This window comes from Bacillus rossius, chromosome 16, assembly GCF_032445375.1.
Source record: "Bacillus rossius redtenbacheri isolate Brsri chromosome 16, Brsri_v3, whole genome shotgun sequence".
In the NCBI taxonomy this organism is placed as follows: Eukaryota; Metazoa; Arthropoda; class Insecta; order Phasmatodea; family Bacillidae; genus Bacillus; species Bacillus rossius.
Genome location: NC_086343.1, coordinates 2,371,937 through 2,398,469, shown reverse-complemented (window position 1 = coordinate 2,398,469; position 26,533 = coordinate 2,371,937). Strand labels below are relative to the sequence as shown.

The window sequence follows — 26,533 nt, the reverse complement described above, 5'->3', positions numbered from 1 at the left end:
AGTTTTGCGGGATGGGTCTCGGGGTTTCGGTTCGGCCAAGTGGCGGGAGGCAGGGACGTGTCCGTAGAGGTGATCCTTGGGCTGTTTAGGCCACCCAAGACGCCTTATACTACAAATTATGCACTCTGCTACGTGAAGTGTGGTTTTTATTACACATCAACCTCTACATGGTGCTATCCATCCCCTGGCCGCGACTGTTCGGGGTTAGAGAGCTCTGCGCGTGTACGGCTGTTCGGCGATGACCCCGCTTACTATGGAGAGGGGGGAGTTTTGAGCGAACAGTACGTGGCGGACGTTGCTGCTAAGACCTGCGCGGTGATGCGCGGTGATGCACGGCCAGTGGTGTTGTAACTCACGATCTAGATGCGGTTGCGGAATTGGCGCGAAGGTGGCCTCTCAACGTTGCGCGAAGACGACCAGCCTCTTCGAGCTCCCGGTGGGTACTGACTCACTCGTGTAGCACAGCGCTACAGCAGGCCTGCCAATTGCGCGCCAGAAGCGCAGCGCGCGGGAAACAGACGCGGCCAAGTTTAGGACCTATTCGCACGTTGAACAATGGAATTAACAAAAAAAACATTTGATGAAATATACATTACATAGTTTATGTCTGTGAGAGAAAACATGTGCCCTTGATGCTATTATAGTCTGGCGGAAGCACATTGCCACACCCGGCGGAGTGCTTCCGCTGAGGTGGCCGGTAGTGGTGCTAGCTGCGGGTCGTTCGGTGCACTCACACTCGTTGCACCATGTTGCACACGCGGGCGTGTTCGTGGCACACGGCTTTGAGAGGCGTCGGAGAGGCATCGCGGCCTGTGCGACTAAGAGGCGCACTATCGGCTGGCGTCAAATGCCCCCCTCTATCTGAGGCCGCTATGTGCACCGACGCCTCACAATGATCGCACGGGAGTGATGCACTCGAAGCGCGGCACTGGGGTGGTTTACTATGCCTGGGGTGAGATTCTAGGCCCTGAGCATCTCTCTTTAAACAAGAAAATGACTGTGTGCCTCCCTCACTATGCTCGTTCCCCCTCAGTAGGGGCAGTGATGTTTTGATGTGGATAAGCTCCATTGAGTTGCACTGTGGTGGCACTGTAGGGTCCCTGGCCTGGCCCTGATGATTGGTCCATTCGTACTCAGCAAGGTGAACCGGAGCCCTGCGGGTCCTCTGTGGCCGCAGTGGAGGGGAGGGGGCTGCCGCTTGCTCGGGTGTGATGTTCGGCGGGAGGCACCCCTTCAGGGGCAAGAACTTGTCCGAGGTATTGTCCTCAGTCTCGTCCAGGGGAGTGATATCCTCAATAATGTATCTTCCGGGCTCGGCCAGGGTGTAGGCCTGGCTAGCTTGGTCTCTCCCAGGCTCGTCCGGGGGGGTGACATCCTCAATTATGTATGTCCCAGGTTCGGCCAGGGTGTAGGCATGGCTAACTTGGTCTCTCTCAGGCTCGTCCGGGGGGGTGACATCCTCAATTATGTATGTCCCATGTTCGGTCAGGGTGTAGGCATGGCTAGCTTGGTCTCTCTCAGGCTCGTCCGGGGGGGTGACATCCTCAATTATGTATGTCCCATGTTCGGTCAGGGTGTAGGCATGGCTAGCTTGGTCTCTCTCAGGCTCGTCCGGGGGGGTGACATCCTCAATTATGTATGTCCCATGTTCGGCCAGGGTGTAGGCATGGCTAGCTTGGTCTCTCTCAGGCTCGTCCGGGGGGGTGACATCCTCAATTATGTATGTCCCATGTTCGGTCAGGGTGTAGGCATGGCTAGCTTGGTCTCTCTCAGGCTCGTCCGGGGGGGTGACATCCTCAATTATGTATGTCCCATGTTCGGCCAGGGTGTAGGCATGGCTAGCTTGGTCTCTCTCAGGCTCGTCCGGGGGGGTGACATCCTCAATTATGTATGTCCCAGGTTCGGCCAGGGTGTAGGCATGGCTAACTTGGTCTCTCTCAGGCTCGTCCGGGGGGGTGACATCCTCAATTATGTATGTCCCATGTTCGGTCAGGGTGTAGGCATGGCTAGCTTGGTCTCTCTCAGGCTCGTCCGGGGGGGTGACATCCTCAATTATGTATGTCCCATGTTCGGCCAGGGTGTAGGCATGGCTAGCTTGGTCTCTCTCAGGCTCGTCCGGGGGGGTGACATCCTCAATTATGTATGTCCCATGTTCGGCCAGGGTGTAGGCATGGCTAGCTTGGTCTCTCTCAGGCTCGTCCGGGGGGGTGACATCCTCAATTATGTATGTCCCATGTTCGGTCAGGGTGTAGGCATGGCTAGCTTGGTCTCTCTCAGGCTCGTCCGGGGGGGTGACATCCTCAATTATGTATTTCCCGGGCTCGTCCAGGGGTGTGATATCCATGGACTCATGTTCGTCTAGACAGCACATCTGGACTGGAGCCCGCCGCGTGCGTGATGGGTACCTTCCCCCAATGTCAGTTCCTTCCTCCCCCCCTTCTGACTCATCACCTGACTCGTCGACAGACATCTGGGGGTTGGCATCTACCAAGCTCATGTTCAGCATCCATGATGGCTCATCCCATTCCTCTGTCTCCTCCTCGTCATTCTGTTGCCATATCGGGGAGTCCTGATGGGTGCCACCCGCGGTGTCGATCGGAGGGCTCAGTGTACGGGCAGTTGGAGTTTCCAGTTCGGGGGGGGGGCAATATGTATCGGCTCAAGTCCCATGTTATCATCAGATGGTGGGGCGGTGCCCTTTGGCAGAACCTGCTGGTTCGTTACCTGCTGGCCCTCTGATTGAGGCACCCTCGAGTTGGGCCCTGGTGACACGCCTTCCATTACCCCGGGTGCTACCAACCGCAGGTCATCCCTGTGGACCTTGGCAGGCCGTCCCCGGGGGGTACGGACCGCGTATGACGTGGGTCCGGATTTCCAGAGCACTTCCCTTGGCTCCGACCACTTGGGGGCCAGCCCCGCACAGAAATTGCGAGCGACCGATGACAGATGGTGCTGCCTCACGTACACCCACTGTCCAGGTTGTAGGGGCGTTGGGGGGTGACTGGTCTGTGGTGTGTGCTCCGATAGGAATTGGTTTTGCTGTTGCCTGGCCTGTTCCCTCCCTTCCTCAATCTCCGGACGGATTAGAGTGTCCGTGATGGCCGCTGCCACCCGGCACTCCCCTGGTAGGGCGAGGTTCTGTCCATACAGCAGCTCGGCCGGGCTGTGGCCTGTGACGGCATTCGTACGGCGCCTAAGACAATACAGTAACTTGGGTATATGTACATCCCACTTAGAATGGTTGTCCCCCAGGCGCAATCTTAACTGTGCTTTTACTTCTTGGTTCCGACGCTCGGTCGGATTGGCCTGGGGGTGATAGACAGGGGTTGTGTGGTGGTCTAGGCCCCACCGACGACAGTCAGCTCGCCAGCGCTTCCCAGTGAATTGACACTGATTGTCTGTCAGTAGTACCCTCGCGAAGCCGTAGCGCGGGAAAATTTCCTGGTCCAGTAGAGCTGCTATGGTCCCAGCTCGCACATTGGACACTGGGAAGGCCTCAACCCACCTTGTGAAGATGTCCGTGATGACCACTAAAAATCTTTTGCACCGTGATGTCACAATCCAATATGGCAGACCGGCTCCCGGCTCCACACCCTGAACCCTGAGCTCGGAAATACTTTCCTATACTACTCAGCATTCTAGTAAAATATCATTGGTGCTGATGAAGCAAAAGGCCGTTGGAGCCAATGGCTGTTGGAGCCAAAAGACTGTTGGAGTCAAAAGACTGTTGGAGTCAACGACTGTTGGAGTCAAAAGACTGTTGGAGTCAACGACTGATGGAACCAATGTCTATTGGAGCCAATGACTAATGGAAATAAAAACTGTTGGATTCATAGACTGTTGGAGACATTATAACCTAACTTATCATTGACGATCGCATACTACTGAGTTGAATGAACGAGAGAGAATGTGCCTCCTTTTCGTTAAATGAGCTTTCGTTTTATAGAATTTCCGTCCAAACGTGCTTCGTTCTCATTAAATGCTTATACTGCGCGAACGAAGTGTAGTCATTGTGTGTACATTGCGTATATTGCATACATTGCATACATTGCGTGTACTTTGCGTACGTTGCATGTACTTTGTGTGTACTGTGCATCAATTGCGAGAACATTACGTGTTCGTTCCGTTTCCTGTGTGTACTGTGTGATCATTACATTTATTGCAAGTAAATTGCATGTATTGCGCGTACATTGCGTACATTACGTGTTGGAGCTGATGGAGCTGTTGGAGCACTTGAAGCTAATGGTCAATTGAAGAATTGAAGCATAGGAGCAAAATGTAGATGGATCTGATGACGCGAATTGTAGCTCTTGGAGCCTAGTGTATATTGGAAAGATCGAATTAATGAGACGAGAACGTACCATAACTCATCGAATTTTTTTTCGATCATATGATCCTCTTTTTTAATTGTAGATTTGATTCTAGTATTATTTTAAATGGTTCTTGATTTGACTAGCGTATTATTATTCCATACGGTGCATGTATATAAGCGAGTCCTAGACAGCAGGTCGCTCAGTTTGTTACTGACGTCGGCGGTGTAAGGATCGCCTAGTTTGTTTCTTCTGGTGCATAAGTCGTGTCAACTATCTGTTCTTGAGACCTCGATGGCATCTTTACTGTCTTTAACGTCGAACTCGATGGAGGTTGTACCATCGACTACGGAAACCTTGACGACAGCTACGACGGAGAAGGTGCAGATCCCGTTGGCAACGTCGATGTCAACACTGGAGGAGACTTCAACAGACGTGGTACCGCCAGCAGAAGAGACTTTAATGCCGCTAGTGCTGGCTGCACAGGGAAACTCGGCGAACGCTGGTTCGCCATCAATGGAGACTTCAATGGGTGATGATTCAACAACGACTAACGAACATCGGTGCTGTTACTGCGACAAGATTTTCTCAAACAACAGCAATGCTCGACGACATGAGAATAGAGAATGTGCCAAGAACCTTTATCGCAAAATGATTGGCTGTAAGAAATGTCACAGGCAATTTGCAAGACAAGATAATATGAAAACGCACATGAAGAGATGCAAAGGTCCTGCTGTTCGGCAGAAAGTAAAGGTTTCTATACAACAACGATGCATTGATGTTCATAAGAGTATGCCTGGAGATGGTGCAACTGCGGCAACGTCAGTATCTGGATCGGGTCTGAAAGGTTCGTCTTCATCACCCCGGTATCCTTGCAGCTACTGTGATATGACGTTCGCATTTGTTCATGATGCACGAAGACATGAGAGGAGCAAATGCAAGAAGAATCCTTCTCGCATGAATTTTCGCTGTGATGAGTGTCATGAATGGTTTACTCGAATTGATAATTTGCGACGACATGCGAAAAACTGTAAAGGTGAAGTCCGTGTTCCTACTGCTGAACTACCTGCAGAAATTTCGACTCCTCGGTTTAGGTTGAAGGCTCGTGAGCGTACAAGCAAGAAAACCGATGTGCAGCAACCGATTGGTATGACGTCTGAACAGGAAAATAAACCTAAGACTGTGTTCGGAGCATTACAAGTGAACGACAATGGCTTCTACTTGGCGCAGTCTGCATTTCGTGGAACATTGAAAGACTACTATTATTTAAATACGTTAGGTGAGTCGAAAGGCATTTGTAATTTTCTTGATGATATCAGAGAGGACATAATCAATCAGCTTACTGATGACGTTGCAACAAATGGTCCATTAAAATATAACTTGTGGTTGGACTGTATATATGGAAAGCCATATTCCGTTAGATGACAAAGTGAAGAAGTGTGCTTTCAAGACTTCGGCTGCAGTAATTTACAGTTCTGACGATGTGAAGCAAACTGTTAAACATGGTATCAAGAAACTCTGTCAAGAAGAGGAGGACTATGTCAGTAAAGGTTCTGGTTGGTCTCTGTCTAGTATAAACCGATTGGAGCTAACAATTAGTCATTTCACGCCTATGCAGACCTAAATCATTATGAGATTACTAACCTTCGCACGTGGTCCTGTAGTAGAATAGAAATTATGTAATAAATGTTGTTTTTTAAAATAACTTAAGATGTTTTATTTCTCGAACCTTACACTTTTCTGGTATTTAAATTAATTTTTTTTTTAGCTTCGTCCAGGATCGAACCAAGTAACTATTCAATAGGTAAATTAATGTTTGATTTTATATGAATTTAATACTTTTATAAATTTATGGTTTAATAAATACAAATTTCCAAGATGGTGGACATAACGGCTTACTGGAGGCTGGTAGTAGAGTATTTAAAGTCTCTTTTTTTTTAGGACTATGGTCGTGATTTTATTGAAGATATTATTTATTACATAAAATTATTTTTTGTATCTGCCAGGGATCGAACCAAGTTTCAAATGAATCATAACTGAATGAGTGAATTTTTTGATGAATTTTAGAATTTTTCCCGATTTTCTAACATAAAAATTACGGATTTTCAAGATGGCGGACATGACGTCATACTACTTGTCGATATTTATTTATGGTAAAAAGTGGTGGGGGTCAGTCTGCCAGCACCCAGCACGGGGGAAGGATCGGTTGCCATTTTTATTTTGTTTTTTGCACTCGTCGGGTTTGAACCGAGGACTCCGTGCTCCGTGTCATAAATGTAATTTTTTAAATATTTTTCATTAAAATTTTATTAAATTATTTTTTTAAAAATTTTAAATTTTTTTTCATTAAATTCGGATATTAAATAAAAAAGTTAAAGATGGTGACCGTAACGGAAATTGAAACGGTGACGTCATAATCCTAGATCACGTCAGAGGCTTATCGGAGGCTGTAGAAAAGGATGCTTAAGCCTCTTTTAGGACTTTCTAGTCGTTGGGATTTTTAAGGACTAAAAACGGGAATTTTTCCCTCGAAACGGGAAATGTTTCCCTCGAAAACGGGAATTTTCAATTTATCAAAATTTTTGAGATTTTTTGGCGGAATTTTTTTCCACAGAAATGGAAATTTTGGCGATTTTTGAGGAATTTTGGGCAATTTTTGTCCAATTTTGGCGAATTTTGAGGGTCAAATGTCAAGGTCAAGCAGTGGCGTCTCGTCAGGGCAAGCAAGGCAAGCAGTGCTTGCCCAGGCAGTTTCCAGACATTGTATTTTTTAAATAAATATTTTATTTAGAATAGTATTTTACTTTGGCTCGTGCCGTTAGGTGTATGTATTTTTTACACTATCTTCTTGGGACCCAGTACTGTGCGCTGTGCGCCATAAGAAAAGAACTCGTTGACACACAAAACATGCTGTTTTAGAAGCTTTGCTAGGTTTAGAAGCGCTGGTAGGACCGCTTTCAGCAGGAAGGCTGCCGCAGTAGTTTCCTTTCGGAAGGAAGGGGGGGGGTGGCATGGTACAAAGGTTCAGGGAGGGGATTGGCTGTAAAAACACGTGGTAGAAGCTACGAAGGTAGCGCTTTCTTGCCGAACTGAAGCGAACATGGCCGAAGCAGACAGTGGAATTCTTCCGCCGACTGCTTCGGCTATGTCCGCTAGAGTTCGGCAGGGCAGGTGGCGAGGTCGCGTTTCAGTCGGCGGTCGTCTCTCGGGGAGCGCGCATCTCTCTCGCGGGCTGCTGGCTGGCAGTGCGTGGGGGATTTGTGAGCGTACGGGAGGCGGCCAACTGCTACCGACCGCGTCCCGCGGGTGGCGGATACGGGATCCCAGCTCGAGAGTTGCAATCTCTCTGGAGTGACTGTGAATAACCAATAGCAATCCGCGGACCAATGGCCGGCCTGTGGAGTCGTTATTACGGCTATCGGGGTGAAAGGTAGCCTGAATGCAGCTCGGCGCGTGGCAGAAAGCAGTTCCGTCGGCGAAGGCACCGCAGGGGAGCTCGATGTGCCCTGGGTGCGAAGTGTAGACGAACTGCGGGCTGGAAATTGCGGAGCTGTGAACTGCCGCGCGCGCATCGGAACTGAACAGCATCGTAACTCTGGAAGAAGAGATGGCGGTGCCTTTAAGTTGGGGCCCTGTTGGAGCCAGTGGTAGCCTGGGCGGCGCGACCTTCAACCGTCCCGGGATTTTGGAGGACAAGGGGGTCCGACTCGCAAGATACTTAATTCGCCTGAACGACTTACCCCCACCCTGGCTTGAAAGGTCGTTGGCTTTTGACTGGAAGAAGGAAGATGAAGATGGCGCAATGTCAGGCTGCCTTTCGCTCCGAGAGCCAGCAGTTCGAGCCGGTTTACTGGCTCGTCTGCCCACATATGGTTTAACTGTGGCTGCCTGGGCAGCTGGGCTGGGCTGACGAGTGAAGTCGCCCGCCCCTGGGGGCGCATGCGCCCCTGGTTAATAATAACCCAGAAGTACCCAACATTTAAATGCGGGTCGCAAGGCCCAAGCACCCAACTCCAGCATGGTTGATTTTTCAGCCCCTCCAACTCTTCTTACCTGGACCCTTCTTCCCTCTTGTCCAGTAGTTACCTGCTTGCTTAATGCATGTTAATTGATCCCCGCATGGTTAAAAACCCGCATGGTAGAGTGTATAGGCTTCGGCTTGAGACACACTTAGGTCCTCCCCTAACCTGGACCCTCCCCTTACACACTTAGAATAATTTAGGCTAGGAAAAAAAATCGTGGCGTTTCAGGAATGATTGACATGCCAGTTTCTTGGTACACGTACCAGTTAACAGAGTTTCTGATCACGTATGAATATAATTTCTTTTATGTTGGTACGAAAAATACCAAGATTTAATTTTTACTATTCTAGTACATTTTAATGAGGTTCTTCTCTTTATTTTAAGTACTTACTTTGCCATGTGTTGTCTGTTTATATATTTTGTACCAGATATCGATGATACTACACTCCCACTTAGTATATAAGTAATGTAGAGTAGGTATTTTACTATCAGAATAATGTAAGTCAAACATTATTTTTTTTAAAATAATTTATTTTAAAAAAATGTCAATTTTTCTACCTGTGGAATAGTCAATGTTCAGTTAAGAAAACTACTTAAATAGCACCATTTTGTACCTTGAAATCCATATTTTCCCGGGGGAGGGCCCCCGGACCCCCCTCCCCTTTCTAGTTTTGATGTGAACGGAGTTGTTGCTTCCCCTCATGTAAACCTCACGCCTCGCCACTGAGGTCAAGGTCTAAGGTCAAGGTCAAAGGTCGAGGTCACAACCAACCAAGATGGCCGCCGTTACGTCAGAATCAGATATGTGGCTCGGCTCCCGGCTCCACCGCCTGGAGCCTGTCCCAGAAAATACTGTGGCCGGCAGTTATCTTAGCGTGTCTCAGCGCGGGGATGCGGGGACAGCGAGCGGGACCGGAGAAAGAAGAGGGGGTAAGCAGGCGACACGTGGCCGAGAGTCGTGTAGTGGCTGTTAGGAAAATATCGCCCTTCAGTGTATACCCGAAAATGGAAGGCGAAGGTGGCAGCTCGCAGAGGCGCGGTAAAGTGATACATAGCGGAGAGCGGGAAATAATAAAATTCGTGATGCAGTTTTGTGATGATGAAGCGAAAAATAAATGTCTGCTCGAACCTTTACAGAGACAGACGGCAAGAGCAACGAAGTACACGGGTGTGAGTGAACGGTCCATAGTCAGAATTCGTAAAGTCAGCAAAGAACAACCACATGACCCACAGACAACGCCAGGAAAAAACAGATATTTTAAGTATTTAATAAACAATGGAAATATATCTTTACTACGTTACTGTTACGTAGTGTATAGTGGAGTAAAATATTTGGGCAGTTAGGGTGTGTGTGAGTTGGGCGGCTATTAACAAGTAAGGTCTTGATAGCCTATTGTGGAGAAATGATGAGTATGAAGCGTTGACGAAATGACAGAACGGGGAAAACGGGAGTACGTAGAGAAAGTAATGAGAATAGCAATAATAGTAATTAATTTTAACTTAATTTTGTTTTTCGTCACCTAATACAATCAATTATCATGGAAAGAGAACTTCATACCTACATTAAAAAATCATATAATATATATGAGGTTTTGAAGGTTATAATATGCATTCTAAAGTGGAAGTACAATGCAAATTGTATTTACATTTATAATAAATAATATATTATAGGTGCATTAAAATATAAAGCCACACATACACAAGCATTTTTTTAAATGCCATTAACGTTGGTAGTCAGGTGTTTCCTAAACGACTCACATGCAGTTCAAGCAGCAAATATAACATAACAAGCTTCATGTTTACTTAAATGTACATCCAGCGCTAAATTGAACGTTTTAGTTACGGAAACCGGAAAACGATAAGGGCTAGACTGGCTCCTGCGTCATCAACTGTGAGATAGCTTTCGCGCGGAGAGCTACTATTGCGTAATGTTTTGACCGTTTGCTTTTTATTGTAAGACTTGTTTTAATTAACTTTGAGAACACAATGAATTGAGAAGCATAGTTTTAAATTTATTTTACTTACTAAGTGACCTAGTTTTCCAAAATAAATCGTGTCTGGTTTTCGCTAGTTACTGAGTTAACATTTCAATTAATTTTGGTTAGCATAATAATTAACAGACACCGTAAGTATATTTCATGGGACAAAGTAAAACGTTGCAGGTTTAGATAATAGTTTGTTACTTTTCCTGACAGATGAGTACAAATATTCGAGCACAACCACTGCAATTTACACAATGTTACACTTATGTAATACAAGTACAATTCATAGGATTTCTCACTTTTGGTTTGGTAACCCAGCGCTCTTAGCCAAAGGGCCTTACCGCCCTGGGGCCCCCACGGACGTGGATACAGACTTACGTAGTGTAGGAAGTCACGCGCCGAATGTATTCTGTTCTGCTAGTACAAACCTGGCCGCTGACCTTGACAATAGGGTATCGCTTCCTCTTCGCCCTCCCCTCCCCTCCAGACAGGACTAGGGAGCTCAGACGCTAAGATATCTGCCGGGCATAGTACTATTCTATACTACTATGTTGTCTGTAAAGAATCGTGTCATGATTATGTCATACATAACCAAGAGGGTGCACGTAATGGAATGTGCAGTTTTTCTAGAATTTCAGATGGCGACTTAACGAAATGTGCAATGATGTTTTTAAATATTTTTTTATTTAAATTTAATTAATATTTTATTTTTAATTTTTTTCTTTTTCTTTAGCATAAATTTACGGAAATTAAAAATGTTGGCCATAACGGAAATTGCAACGGTGACATAATTCTAAATGTTGGAAAGTTCTATAAAATAAAATGGCGGGATTCTAAGTCACTGCCATAATGTCACAATCCAAGATGGTCGTCGGCACCACCACCACTACCAGAAACCAGTCCTAGGAGCCTCCAAACTATACTACTATTAATTACTTTTATTTTACTTATTACTCTCAAGTCATAATCATTCGAATAGGCCTAAGGGCGAACCTGCTTTTAGAACTATGTAGTTAAAAAGGCCATGTCCGTTTAACCTCCCAGTATAAGGTTGGGTTAGTATTCTTAAAATAAAATTAGAAATATTATCCCACAAACCATGCAAGCAATACTTATACTCCATTAAAAATGTAAACAAGCTGACATTTGACAACTCGTTACAAATTTAACTACCGCAGGTTATCCACCTGTAATTCACGATGGAAGTTTTAAGCATTTGTAAGTATGTCCCCATGATTACTTAATGTCTAAATGATAATATTAAATTTCCTCGTGCATAAGTTTATCCAGTTTCATTTTAGTTATATTTTGTCAATATGATTTCCTGACAATAATTTCCCACGTACAAGTTTTCCTGAGCATTATTGTGATTCCATAAACTCATCATGCTGAGGTCAATTGTAGAGGGAAAATGTCATTAATTATTTAACGAAAAAGAAAAAAAAGGCATTTAGCTTTCACAGTAACGTTATTTTCCATTGCGTTACCCTCACTGTCTCTGCAAACAATACGCGCTTGGGAACTGGACATTGATTCATTAACAATCGCAGGAAACCAACCTGCATTCAGACCACTCGCAGTCGACACAGTGCGGGCAACAGAGATCATTGGTGCGTGGGGACACCACCGACCATCGAATCAAGAAAGCCACAGCCAGCTTAGTGGTTTCATTTACGTACGTATGTGACTCAATGTCCCATCAGCTTTCAACGTAAACAAATAATATTGTGGGAAAATTCGGCCGTGGACTTTTGGTAAAGGCTGGGCTACAATTGATTTAGAACTTGCGATGGCACTCGCTACAATATGTTTGAAGATTATTTATTTAGCGAACTGACACTTTGCGGAAATCTCGAGCAAATGTTAAATATCACTGTGACAGCTGAAGCCTTAGACATCGTACGCGTGACCGTGTAGCTGCCTGCAGCACATGGTCGACTATCACACTTCGACCAAGTGTAACATCGCCTTTGTGAAGGAAGAGCGCAGATCTCACGTTCCAACGGTAACTCTTAAAACTGATACAACACAACGGAGTTTTAAATGCACATTATCATTGCCACAGAGCACATAAGGGTTACCTTGTTTCTTCTTAATGCATTAGCTGTTTCATAAGAGCATTAGGACTTTGATGTGCAGGTCATTACAGCTAAATAAAAAATAGAAATTTCAAACGATGCCTTAATCTCGCTTAGTATTTACATATGAATTTTTTTCATCTAAATGGATGTCAATTTTATACTTTTTTTTTACTTCAATCTTTTTATGAATTCATATTATCGCAGTCAAGACATGGGACTTGTCAAATTAACTGATCTACTTAGAACAAAAACTTACAGCTGAATCTGCTCTTCTATATAATACTTTATTATTTCAGATTTCAATTAATGAAAGCAATATTGAGAAATTTATTATTTTGCCTTAAATCATTCATATTTATTGCCAAACAAAAACATTTGAACTGTCAATTTTTTAAAGCAAATAACGAACATGGTTATCATGATAGGCAGGGGCGTAGGAACCGGGGGGGGGGGACAGGGGGGACGTGTCCCCCTGAACTTTTTGGGTGGAGGCGACTGTCCCCCCAACTTTCTAGACCGTGATATTTTTAATTTATAATATTATTCTGCCCAACTTTATTTGTAATTTCTTCACTCTCAAATTTTATCTTAAGGAAACAATAATAATTTTAACATCGATGTATCCAGTGGTTAGATACAAAAACTGCTTAAAAACGCTATTTTGCACTTTTAAAATCAAATTTTTCCGCTCGAGGACCCCCGGACCCCCCATCTTAGTAGGAGGGGAATGGGTTTACATGACATCAAAATCATTATTTGACCCCCCCAACTTTATGAACACAGCTACGCCAATGATGTTAGGTCACGAGTTATAACATGCTTTATGTGTTATTTTTAATGAACAATCCCTTCATATCATTAGTATCCATAGATAAAAATAGTTTAATTCTATGTGATTTGTTACTTAGGTTTCTATGGGATTTTGGGATTATTATCAGATTGGAGACCTTTATAAAGTATAAGATTAGCACATACTTGTTGGTTCAAGTATAATTGAACACTTTTGAAAGTACCTACTTCCTAAAATATACTTTCCACAACTTCACACCACACCATAACTGACGAGTAAGCCGGAGCAAGATGGCCTGTGGTCAGGCAGCTCAATTGCATTCCAGAGGAACAACGTTCAAATATTATGGTCCGGCCATTTCTTTTTTCGTATTTCCAATGCTTCCATAGTCACCCCAGGAGACATGCGGTGGTTTCTTACAGCAGGTCAGGGCTGACCGCCTGCCAAAATCTATGTTTCGTGTTGGGATATGATAAATAGCGAAACATGAAGCAAGCTATGAACAAAAATAATTTAATATTAGGTTATGACGTGCAACAGGCATAGAACATTGAATGTATAATAAAATTTATATTTGAAAACAAGTTGAGTATTTAACTGATTCAATAACCTTTTAATAATTTTTCAAGTTGTTTTCCTACTATTAATGATGCCCTTCTTCCTTGGGTGTCTTTATGCCAGCACATACAACACACAACAACATGTAAGACGGAGACAGTTTCAGTAATGAATATCACAGTATGAAGTTGATCTGTTCTCCGTCCTTCTCCCATTCTACGCCTCGGTCTACATCCAACAGCATACAATTCTGGTAATAAGCCATACAATTTAGTAAGTTTCTATTACTATTTGAGGTGCTAAAAGGCCAAGTGGTGTAAGTCAACTTTTTCTACAAATTGAGTTATACACAGTAAAGGACAGTTAAAAGTATTTTATTTTAAATGGCATAGTGATTTAAGTCATAGTTCTGTCTATGATCACAAGACAGCAGCACAAAATATATGTAATAAATACAAATAATAATGTTCTGTTAATAGCCAAACTGGTAGAGGACTTACACCACTATGCATCTTTCCATTATCTTTATTACATGTTCTTATGGCTGTATAGTAAACTTGATGACGCCATTAACAGCCATTTGTTGCGTTGCCAACCGTACGGTCCTGATCGTACATGTACGGTAATTTCACTGTGTGTACGGACGTACGGTCCTGCCCTTGGATCGTACGCCATTTGTACGGTCCAATCAACACAAGTAGAATGTGGTTTCTACCCAATAAAATATTTGACACAATTGTTTCAATAATATCTAACTAGTTTTGAAAATCTCAACATTTCATACACTTCTACGTAGGCCTATATGGGCTACCGTGTTGGTAATACGGCGCTACGTAATTTTTTACCGAAGGGGAATGCCCGTAACTATCTGGTTGGCGTTGGACGCTGATAAAAAAAGAGCCAGTAGTAACAGAAAGGCAGTGCATGGTCGTTAGAGGTGGGTTGTTACAGCAATTTTCGGTATCTGTTCCAACCTGTTACTGATACAGTAATGTACTAGTTACAAGTAGCTGATACTTCTGTATAAGCTAGAGCATTAGCGATCCCAGGAAGCAACAAGGTATCAGTATTCTCGTTACAGGTTACACATCCTCCGTGCCGTCATCACTAGCGTAAAAAGGTATCGGTGTTCTCTTTCCACGCCTTTCGTAATCTGCAACCCCCCCTTCTGCTAGTTATACTTCATTCCCCCCTTTTCGACGTTAAAGGAGTATTTCTCACTCTCTTCCAACCTCCCCTCCCTGTTCTTACTTCTCTCCAACAGTAAAAAAAAAAAAAAGCTCCGCGTACGCAGACCGCGCGACCGGAAGGAGAATCTGATACATTATTTATCACGCCTGGTAATTCTCTACCTCTGTTACGCTCATGCCCGCCTAATACAGCCAGTATCAATCAGTTCTAGATTCACTGCAGTTCGTCCTGGCCGTGTATCACCATGTTGCGGGCCGTCATGCTTTGTAGTTAGTATCTTTATAGTGAAATAAGGAATGGATAAGTGCAGGGAAAAAGACTTCATTTGTGTGGAATTTTTTCACGGAAAATAATGAGTTTGCTAAGTGTAATTTGTATAAACAAAAACTGAGTTATAAATCATCATCGACTAATCTGAAGAAACATTTGAAATGTAAACATCCAACTGTACAGTTACCTGATCAGAATCAAGATAGTTTAACATCACTATCACTGTCCAGAAGTAGGAGCGATGATCGACACTCGTACAACTACCCACATCTCAAGAGAGTAGTCCTAGAGAAGTTTGCTACAGTTGCTACCTCTGTTCCCTGTGAACGATTGTTCTCAAAAACTGGAATTATTGTGTCTGATCGACGTTCTCGAACATCAAGCGAGAAAGTCAAGAAACTTTTTTTTCTAAATGCCAATAAGAAATATTGTAAAAAGTGACTGAACTTAACTTATTGTGTCTGACAGATGTTCCCGAACATCCAACGTGTAAGTTAAGAAAATAATGCAATACTTATTTGTTAAATAGTGACTGAACTTGCAAAGTGTTTTTTTTTTATTATAGATTGTGGCCGGCAGGGCCACATTTTTACTTGTAATTTATTTTTGTTGCTGGTCTCTAGTTTTATATGGTTTTTATTTCACGTATTTTTACGCCTTTTTTAATTAATGTTAATTTATCTGTAAATTTTTTTAATTATATTTGTTTCTGTTAATTAGTTATACGCAGTTTGGTAGCTATCGATTATGAGTTTAAGAATATCGATTGTGTTTCACGTAAATACCACTTGGTGAGCGCCCGGCGGTTGGCTGATGACGTCAGACATTCGGCTTGCCGGGAAGAAAAAATCAGCTGGGCCGGTGAGTGGGTGCCGAGCGACCGTGGAGGACAGAGGGATGTGACGGTGCGGACTGGTGTGCCGGACGGCAACGGGCGACGAAGAGTATTGGGATGGAGGCTCCACGCTGGGCGACAGGGCAATGGATTGCCCTGTGATACAGAAGTAATCAAGGTAAAGAGAGGCCGCGATTTTGATTTTTACCCTCGTGGTGCTGCACTGGTTTTTGGCAAACCTAGTGAACTGTGTATTTTCCCATACTAAATTTTATTTGGACGGAACTTTTATTAGCCTGTTTGGTGAAGAGGCCCATTTGTTTCACACGTTGTTCCAGTGTGGGATTTTTTAATAAGGTCGCCCGTTTGCCTGTAGTTGCAATAAAAGTATAAGTTTGGAAGAAACGAACATTTTGCAATTTGTTTTTGAGACTTTGTCATCGGAATTTGCATACGTAAAGTTGGCATTTGGCTAATATATCAGCTTGTGCAGTATTATTAAATGTATGCGATCGGTATTGGACTACATGCGCAGCCTGATGTTGGTTGGTGCGGCCATTCTACGTTTTTATAAAATCATTGGCAAGTTAATAAAGAAGTAAGACTTTGTTTGAAGCTGATGATAAATACTTCTGTGGTAACATGGTTATGTTACGTGAAGAGTTTTTGCTACATTTCCCTTAAAAATAAGATAATTTTTTTTTGGTCATCGTTCACGCCTTTGTGAATTCGTACCTATGGCCCGGCGTGGCATTAGACTCTGGAGTTGGTGAGGAAGGTCAGGAAGCCAGCGCACGCCTAGGATATTAACTTTGTTTGTTTTTTGGCAAGTCTTTAGCAACGAACATCTGAAGAAAGACTAAACCGTTGATTGAGAGTTTAAGAACTTTATTTAAATAATTTGTTTGTACTTCAGTATTATTTTTGTAGTTTTTTTATATATTTATATTGATTGTCTTGTTTGATTTTTGGTATTAGGGCAGTCAGTAAATTTTGATATTTTATAGTGGCCACGCCTCACGCCCTTATATATTTTTATACTTGTTATCAGTATTTATATTTTTACGATTTTTTAAAGGTTATTGTTAGTATCGCAAATGGGGATAAGATGCTGCCATTATTAACGTCAGCTTTTGTAACTAAGCTTGTATGGTTATGTATAGTAAAAATTATTTTTGCAAATTTCTATTTTTTAATAACATACGTCCAAAGTCTTGCCTCTTGTTTGTTTAATGGTTACTCTGCTATTATATCCTTTGAATTTTTTTGGCCTGACCCCTGGGCAGTGGTGTGGGAAATTTATATTGTTTAGCTTTTTATGCCTGGTTTTAATATTTATTTTTTCCCTTCGCGCCCAGAGTGAGTCGGGGACGCAACCCCTCTTCCAATTAAGGAGGAAGAAGGGTTACAACCTGCGCCACTCTGCTGGGCAGAGACTTTGGACTTTTGCGATTTTGCTGACTTTTTTGATTTTTTTAATAATGGCAGTTTCTTGGATTTATAAACTTCCCAAAGAACAGGTTTACGCTAATTTGCAAGCAGCGGGAGTAGAGAGTGGTCTGGAGGATGACATTGATACCTTACGCAGGAAATTAAGTACCCACATTAAAGAAGGGAGGAAAAAACCTGTTGAGGAAAATGTGGAGAATTCGGAGATCAGCCAAGTAAATTCATTGAATACTGCTATGCAAAGTAAATTGCTTTTTAAGGAACTGGATAGGTTGCCATCTTTATGCTCCGGTGGGCCAAGAGATTTAATAAAGTTTTGCTTGGGGGTAGATAGTTTGAAAACTAATTGTTGTTTACAAAATGAGCAAGAATTGTTAAGGTGTATTTCGACTAAATGTAGCGGGATCGCTAGAGATGTGATTACGTCAGGTATAAATAAGTCTGTTGGATGGTCGGTAGTGAAAGAGAATTTGTGGGAATATTTGTGCCCTAAGAGGGTGAAGGACGATCTAATTAAGGAATTGATTTTCCGTTTTCAACGGGAAAATGAAAGCACCTTAGAATTTATACAGGATATTAGAAATCACGTTAATGTATTTGGTCTGCAGTTAGATGATCACCGTTTTGTAGCTATTATTTTGGAAAATCTAAATCCTGCCATCAGACACGAATGCGCATTTATTGGCAGACCTAATAGTGTGGAGGAACTCAACACTTGGGCTATCCAGGTAGATAATATTTTTTACGCTAAATGTGAATTCGATAAGGGTAAAGGTAAAATGAATTTTAAAATGGTTTGTTTTAAAACGCCGGGTAATGAAAAAATTGATGAGACTTGTTTTAAGTGTAATAAGGTAGGGCATTTTGCTAAGGATTGCTCGGTTTCGGAGGTAAATAAATTTGTTTGTGGTTTTTGTGGCAAAAACGGTCATTCAGAAAAATTTTGCTTTAAAAAGAAGCGGGAGCAGGATCAGCACCAGGAATTATAGTGGTCATTTAGATTACCAGTGATGGTTTTGATATATTTCCTGTGAGGTTATAGTTTTTATAGTTCTTTGCTTTAGTTTGCAACCTCCGGGTTGTCAGACTTGGTGTTTTATTTTTTTTTTGTTCTTTAGTTATTGATAATTTTGAGAGAGAAGGTTTTGTCTAATACGTTTCGGATTTGACTTTGGAGCTTGTTTGTTTGTTTTGGCTTACTTAGGTCCTGTTTGTTAGGTTTGTGGGTTTAGTTTGTCTTTTCCGTTACTTGTTGGAAAATCCTTCTCTTGTTTTTTTTTAGCGTTGAAATTTTGGCTGGGGCTTTGGAGGCAAGTATTCCTTGTTGCTGGTTTGTTTGTTTGAGTTTGGGCTGGTTTGTTGGATTAGAAGTTTTTGTGAATGCTTTTTCTCCAAGTCCAGGTTTTGTTTTTTTGACGTTTTAGTTTTTTTAAGGTTGCTGTTTAAATTTTTTTTGTTCTAGGCGGAGGTTGTGGCCGGCAGGGCCACATTTTTACTTGTAATTTATTTTTGTTGCTGGTCTCTAGTTTTATATGGTTTTTATTTCACGTATTTTTACGCCTTTTTTAATTAATGTTAATTTATCTGTAAATTTTTTTAATTATATTTGTTTCTGTTAATTAGTTATACGCAGTTTGGTAGCTATCGATTATGAGTTTAAGAATATCGATTGTGTTTCACGTAAATACCACTTGGTGAGCGCCCGGCGGTTGGCTGATGACGTCAGACATTCGGCTTGCCGGGAAGAAAAAATCAGCTGGGCCGGTGAGTGGGTGCCGAGCGACCGTGGAGGACAGAGGGATGTGACGGTGCGGACTGGTGTGCCGGACGGCAACGGGCGACGAAGAGTATTGGGATGGAGGCTCCACGCTGGGCGACAGGGCAATGGATTGCCCTGTGATACAGAAGTAATCAAGGTAAAGAGAGGCCGCGATTTTGATTTTTACCCTCGTGGTGCTGCACTGGTTTTTGGCAAACCTAGTGAACTGTGTATTTTCCCATACTAAATTTTATTTGGACGGAACTTTTATTAGCCTGTTTGGTGAAGAGGCCCATTTGTTTCACACGTTGTTCCAGTGTGGGATTTTTTAATAAGGTCGCCCGTTTGCCTGTAGTTGCAATAAAAGTATAAGTTTGGAAGAAACGAACATTTTGCAATTTGTTTTTGAGACTTTGTCATCGGAATTTGCATACGTAAAGTTGGCATTTGGCTAATATATCAGCTTGTGCAGTATTATTAAATGTATGCGATCGGTATTGGACTACATGCGCAGCCTGATGTTGGTTGGTGCGGCCATTCTACGTTTTTATAAAATCATTGGCAAGTTAATAAAGAAGTAAGACTTTGTTTGAAGCTGATGATAAATACTTCTGTGGTAACATGGTTATGTTACGTGAAGAGTTTTTGCTACATTTCCCTTAAAAATAAGATAATTTTTTTTTGGTCATCGTTCACGCCTTTGTGAATTCGTACCTATGGCCCGGCGTGGCATTAGACTCTGGAGTTGGTGAGGAAGGTCAGGAAGCCAGCGCACGCCTAGGATATTAACTTTGTTTGTTTTTTGGCAAGTCTTTAGCAACGAACATCTGAAGAAAGACTAAACCGTTGATTGAGAGTTTAAGAACTTTATTTAAATAATTTGTTTGTACTTCAGTATTATTTTTGTAGTTTTTTTATATATTTATATTGATTGTCTTGTTTGATTTTTGGTATTAGGGCAGTCAGTAAATTTTGATATTTTATAGTGGCCACGCCTCACGCCCTTATATATTTTTATACTTGTTATCAGTATTTATATTTTTACGATTTTTTAAAGGTTATTGTTAGTATCGCAAATGGGGATAAGATGCTGCCATTATTAACGTCAGCTTTTGTAACTAAGCTTGTATGGTTATGTATAGTAAAAATTATTTTTGCAAATTTCTATTTTTTAATAACATACGTCCAAAGTCTTGCCTCTTGTTTGTTTAATGGTTACTCTGCTATTATATCCTTTGAATTTTTTTGGCCTGACCCCTGGGCAGTGGTGTGGGAAATTTATATTGTTTAGCTTTTTATGCCTGGTTTTAATATTTATTTTTTCCCTTCGCGCCCAGAGTGAGTCGGGGACGCAACCCCTCTTCCAATTAAGGAGGAAGAAGGGTTACAAGATATTGGCACTGCTATCTGCCTGATGTAACTCAAATGTATATTGATATAGTATGCTCACTAATGTACCTATCTGTTTTTTATTTTTTATTTTTGATAAAATTGTAATCTTTTAATGTATGAAAACACTAGTTACTAATTGTTTTCGAAAACAGAAAGTTCATATGTTGATTACATCCGTTATTAGGGTCAACTGAGAATTTATTTGCATTTTCATAGCTGTTAGGAGCACAAATATAAATATTATATCTTTTATTAATGTACTTTTTAATATTAAAATTTCATTAGTTTTATTATTGAACGAGATGGTGTTTTAGCTTTGCTCCCTAGATCGTAGATCCACATATCTATCACCTAAGGATGATGGATCTAGAACCAGTGTCCTTGGTCTTGTATCGCTAATAGCGTACTAGCTAGAATCTTCAGTCTTCGCAAGAAGCATGCACTGAGCACTGAGCGTACTTTGATGTGGTACAATTAGAGCTGGGTCGAAAAGTATCAACCTGATACTTTGTCACTGATACGCGCCTGTATCAGGAACGGCAAACAAGTACACTTGAAAAGTATCAGAGACTTTAGTATCAGTTCAGAATTCACCTGGAACAACACCACGGCCAATGAGCGCAGTACCCGATCGCAGATGACTGTCACTTGGGCGGAGTTTGTGAAAGGGGAGGGAGTAGGAACGACGAATAAGGGATAAAGAAGGGAAAGAATGTAGGGGAGGAAGCGCAGGGGAAGGCGTTGAAGCCTTGAAGGAGAGGCGCAAAGCGATATTATTACAAGCAGGGCTGCCACTCATGGGTTTTTCCACCCAGATCTGGGTTTTTCCAATGGTGTTTGGGTTTCTGGGTTTTTAAATAATGAATTCCAACAATTCTAGGTTTTTTATAATTTTAATTATTTTTATACCTAAAACAATAATAAAGGTAGTAGCTACTGTATCTGTTGCAATATCTGTTTGATAAATGCAAACAAGTCTATGTGTTTCACACACAAAAATACATATAAACACAAAACTAGTTTTCAAGAAGCTAAGTCGAATATTAAATTAGACACATTCTTCAAAGAGGCTTGCAGAACACAAAACCAATGCAACAATTAACCTTCAAACCAATCTTGTAGAATCAGACTCTGAATAAAGACTAACGTACATGATGTAGTTTTATAAAAACAATTACCGGTTTAAAGAATGCAGTGATGGTGTTTGTTTTGTCATGTATATATTTGTAGGTTTTTTTATGATATGTGCTGGTCCAAGAATTACTTATACAGCCATTTTGCTGCAGTGTAATTTTCTTGTATTGGTTGTATTTAACCGTTTTCAGTCTTGTAAGGTAATTAATTGTTTTATATTAAAACCAGTTATGTTTATATTTTTGAATTAGTACACAAACATTTTCAACGATAGCATTTTAGACGCATCTGGGTTTTTACCCATGTGTCTGGGTTTTTTTGTAGGTTATCTAGGTTTTTCATGAATATCAGAGTGGCAGCCCTGGTTACAAGTCGTTTTGTTTATTGTCCTACTTCAAAGTACGCTCAGTGCGCAGTGCGTGCACCGTCTCGTTCAATAATAAAACTAATGAAATTTTAATATTAAAAAGTACATTAATACAAGATATAATATTTATATTTGTGCACCTAACAGCTATGAAAATGCAAATAAATTCTCAGTTGACACTAATAACAGATGTAATCAACATATGGACTTTCTTTTTTCGAAAACAATTAGTAACTAGTGTTTTTATACATTAAAAATATACGATTTTATCAAAAATAAAAAAATAAAAAAACAGATAGGTACATTAGTGAGCATACTAATTATATCAATGTTTTTTCAAATGTTTCTTCAGATTAGTCGATGATTTATAACTCAGTTTTTGTTTACACAAATTACAATTAGCAAACTCATTATTTTCCGTGAAAAAATTCCACACAAATGAAGTCTTTTTCGTGCACTTATCCATTCCTTATTTCACTATAAAGATACTAACTACAAAGCATGACAGCCCGCAACATGGTGATACACGGCCAGGACGAACTGCAGTGAATGTTGAACTGATTGATACTGGTTGTATCAGGCGGGCATGAGCGTATCAGAGGTAGAGAATTACCAGGCGTGATAAATAATGGATCAGATTCTCCTTCCGGTCGCACGGTCTGCGTACGCGGAGCTTTGTTGCCTCCTGGGACCGTCTGATACAGAAGTATCAGAGACTTGTAACATGGTACAATGCTGTATCAGTAACAGGTTGGAACAGATACCGAAAATTGCTGTCACAACCCACCTCTAGGTACAATAAACAAAACGACTCGTAACAATTTCACTCTGCGCCTCTCCTTCAACGCCTTCCCCTGCGCTTCCCCCCCTACATTCTTTCCCTTCTTTATCCCTTATTCGTCGTGCCGCTCCCTCCCCTTTTACAAGCTCCGCCCTAAATGACCGTTATCTGCGATCGGGTTCTGCGCACATTGGCCGTGGTGTTGCTCCAGGCGAATTCTAAACTGATACTAAAGTACTTGATACTTGAATAGTGTACTCGTTTTTTTTCAGTACCTGATACATGCGTGTGTCAGTTACAAAGTAGCAGGTTAATACTCTGCGACCCACCTCTAGTGGTCGTTGCATTTCTTGATTGTCGGAGTCGGGAAAAGCGCCGTGATAAAAAAAGTTTACGAGTGAATTGTGCGCGATGTAGCAAATCAGTTTTAATTATAAAACTCGAGAAATACTGTATTTATTCCGCCACATTATTTTATTTTCCTTTTGCGAGTTACTGCATTTTATAATAATCTGAATGTTCTGCTTCAGACGATGACGAATGTGGTCCTCCGACCCCAAAAAAAAGTAAAAACTTCATCTTCAACAAAGCCAACAAGGAGGAAACAGAAGTACAGAAAGGTTTGGGAAACATATCCTGAATTTAAAGGTTGGTTGTGCAGCGGTCCCTGTACCTAGTTCTGAAAAAGCGAAATGTAAAGTACCTATGTAATATTTCTTTCATTTCAGAACTTAGTTCTGTTAAAAAGCTCTGAAAGTTGTTTCTGCAGCAAGCCAGAGTGCAATTAGTTCGTTTCTAGAAAAACTTGTCACTGCTATATGATATCTGACATTCAGAAGCTAGCGCACACCGCAGAAATTAAGTTGGCTTTTTTTTTTTATTTTATTTTTTGCGGAGCATAACATACCATTCATGGCAATGGACCATTTAGAGGATGTTTGAAATCTGTTTTCCCGACTCTAAAATCGCCGACGCTATACATAAGAAACGTACTAAGTGTACAGCTGTTGTAAGTAATGTCATTGGCGAAAACCACAAGCAAGAAATTTCAAAACTCTTAAAATCATCAAAATTTAGCATTTTGACGGACGAATCAACTGACATAGGAACTGTTAAAACATCAGGTACTTATTGTAGTTAGATATTTTGATTTAAACTTAAATAAAATAATTAGTCGACTCTGGAATCTTTATAATGTCTTTGAGTTGGGAAATATTCGAAAGCGAATGAAGGGGCAACTGGTGAGACTTTGTTTAAAGGCATAACTGACTCGCTGAAGGAGTACGATTTTCCGATTGAAAACATAGTTGGATTTGCATCTGATGGGTGCAATGTAATGATGGGTGCTCAAAATTCAGTAATGAGTCGTTTTAAAGAACATTGTCCTGGTATTACAGTTCTCAAGTATATTTGCTATTCATTGCATCTTTGCGCTAGTAAGGCATGCAAGTACCTTCCTAGACATTGTGAAGATTTAGTATGAAACATTTATAATTTCTTTGGTGCCAGTGCTAAAAGACAAGCACAGTTTCACGAATTTCAAGTATTTCTTGATTCACCCATTCACAACTTACTACGACTTGGCCAAGAGCGTTTGTGCACTGAATAATGGGTAGGAACAGCTGATTTTGCACAAATATTGTCTGAAAAAGTATGTAATAACAGGGCCGAACAGTTTTTATACATTATTTTATACATCTAACTCACTCTCATCAATAATTTTAAAAGATTGCAGAAGTTTTGTTACCAGGCATTTCATCCATAATAAACGAGTCGATGAAAATAACCCTTACCGCTGTTGACAATAAAGGAGTACTTCTGGCAGATTTCTCAGCGATTAAACATATGTTAATAATGGGCAGTAATTTCAAACTTGTATTTAGTGTTTATCTTATACTTGAGCTGGAGTCGTGTTACAAGCACGTAGCATTTATCATACGGCAGAACGCGGCAGACGTGCGGTTGTTTGTGAAGAAAAAAAAAATGCTGTTTCTTCCCAGCATGCAATCTGTTGCGACATCACAAGTCGTTTATTCCATAACTGTGTTGGGTAAGAACAAGATTTTATTTCGTTTATTTCGTAATTCTATTTCATGGCAAAATTAAATCATGAAGTCATTATTGTGCAATAGTTTTCTTTAATGATCGTAAAAAAATTAATGTACGGACCTGGATCGGGAAATACGGTCCAAATGACATTTTAGTACGGACTTTTTTTGCTGAAGGGTTGGCAACGCTGTGTAAATGTCTTTCAGTCTTTTTGTGTGCTTTAACAATGGAGGCTGACCTCCGTAGCGTAGTTGGATGCACACCGGCTTATGGTGCGAGGGGTTCTGGGTTAGAGTCCCGGGTAAGGCATTAGTGTTCATTTACATTGTGAGATTTGCTTGCTATGATATGATAAAGGTTCGACTAAGGACACGTTACCCAATGGCCGTGGTCTTCAGGCTGTAGGCCACTCAACAATAATAAATAAAATAACAATGGAGTTTATTGAATCAGTAGAAGATGATAAGCAAGATATTGAAAGGATTCTAGAAAATAGTAGTTCAGAATATCAACCATCATCAACAGAATCTGGCTCCATAGAAGAGAGAAAGATTAAAAGGAGATTTAGGAAAAGATTGAAGAGTATTAGTAACAGAGATGCTATGAAAAAACGAAGAAACTCTGGGAGTTGTTATAGGTACATCAAGAGATGGAAGCCTAGTGCAAGGTAAAATATTTGCTAACTCAGACTGTGAGTGTAGAATGAAGTGTCATAGCAAAATTGATGAAAAAGTAGAAAGAAGTATTTCAGAACTTTTGGAAAATGGGTGACTTCCGATCGCAAAATGCTTATGTTGGTGGGTTGGTTAAAGTCTGTAAACCAATTTCACAACGACCAAGAAATTCTACAAAGCCTCCTCGCCAAAGTGTTCATTTATTTTATCTACCTTTTAACGGAGAGTCCACAAGAGTATGTAAAAAATATTTCTTACAAACATTTCAGATATCTGATGGCAGGATGAGCAGGGCTGTAAGTAAAATCAAAGAAGGAAAAGAAGCCGGCAGTGATGGAAGAGGAAATAATCCACCAGGCAATAAAACGTCTGAGGACCGTTTAGATAAGGTACGTGTTCACATTCAGTCCTTTCCTAGCTACCAATCACATTACAGCTATTCTCACAACCCAAACAGGCGTTACCTAGCACCTGATATGAACATCAGACTGATGCACGACCTCTATAAGAAGCATTATGCTGAGGAGCCTGGTTTTATTTTAGTTGAAGAACCAATGTACAGAAGAATCTTTAACACAGAATTTAATTTAGCATTTCACCCACCTAGGACTGATACTTGCACAAGGTGTGACCAGTACCAAATTCTAAAGTCTTCAACAATAAGTGCAAATGAACTCAGAAAAATTGAAGTAGAACATGAACTTCACCTACTTAAGGTCTAAAAAGGCTAGATCGCGTCTACAAGAAGACAGAATACTATCCCAAACTTCAGAAGACACCTATGCATTCACTTTCGATCATGAAAAGGCTTTGCCATATCCTAGACTTTCGTGTTCTTTGGCGTACCTATTACAAACGTAACTTATACTGTTATAACTTGGGCTGCCAT

The 26,533-nt window shown here is 41.3% G+C and overlaps 1 protein-coding gene across 4 annotated transcripts in view; it reads left to right on the top strand.

Annotated features, from left to right (window-relative positions):
• Nucleotides 1-11,877: 11,877 nt before the first annotated feature.
• The window catches only part of LOC134540396 (fatty acid synthase-like), a 140,720-nt gene continuing 126,064 nt past the window's right edge, over nt 11,878-26,533 (top strand). For 3 of the 4 annotated variants that reach the window (XM_063383102.1, XM_063383105.1, XM_063383106.1), the window contains exon 1: nt 18,704-20,004. The gene's annotated coding sequence lies outside the window, so the exon portion shown is untranslated. Of the gene's footprint in view, nt 11,990-18,703; nt 20,005-26,533 lie in introns of those variants that run through there. The other variant, XM_063383104.1, reaches the window with a different exon arrangement.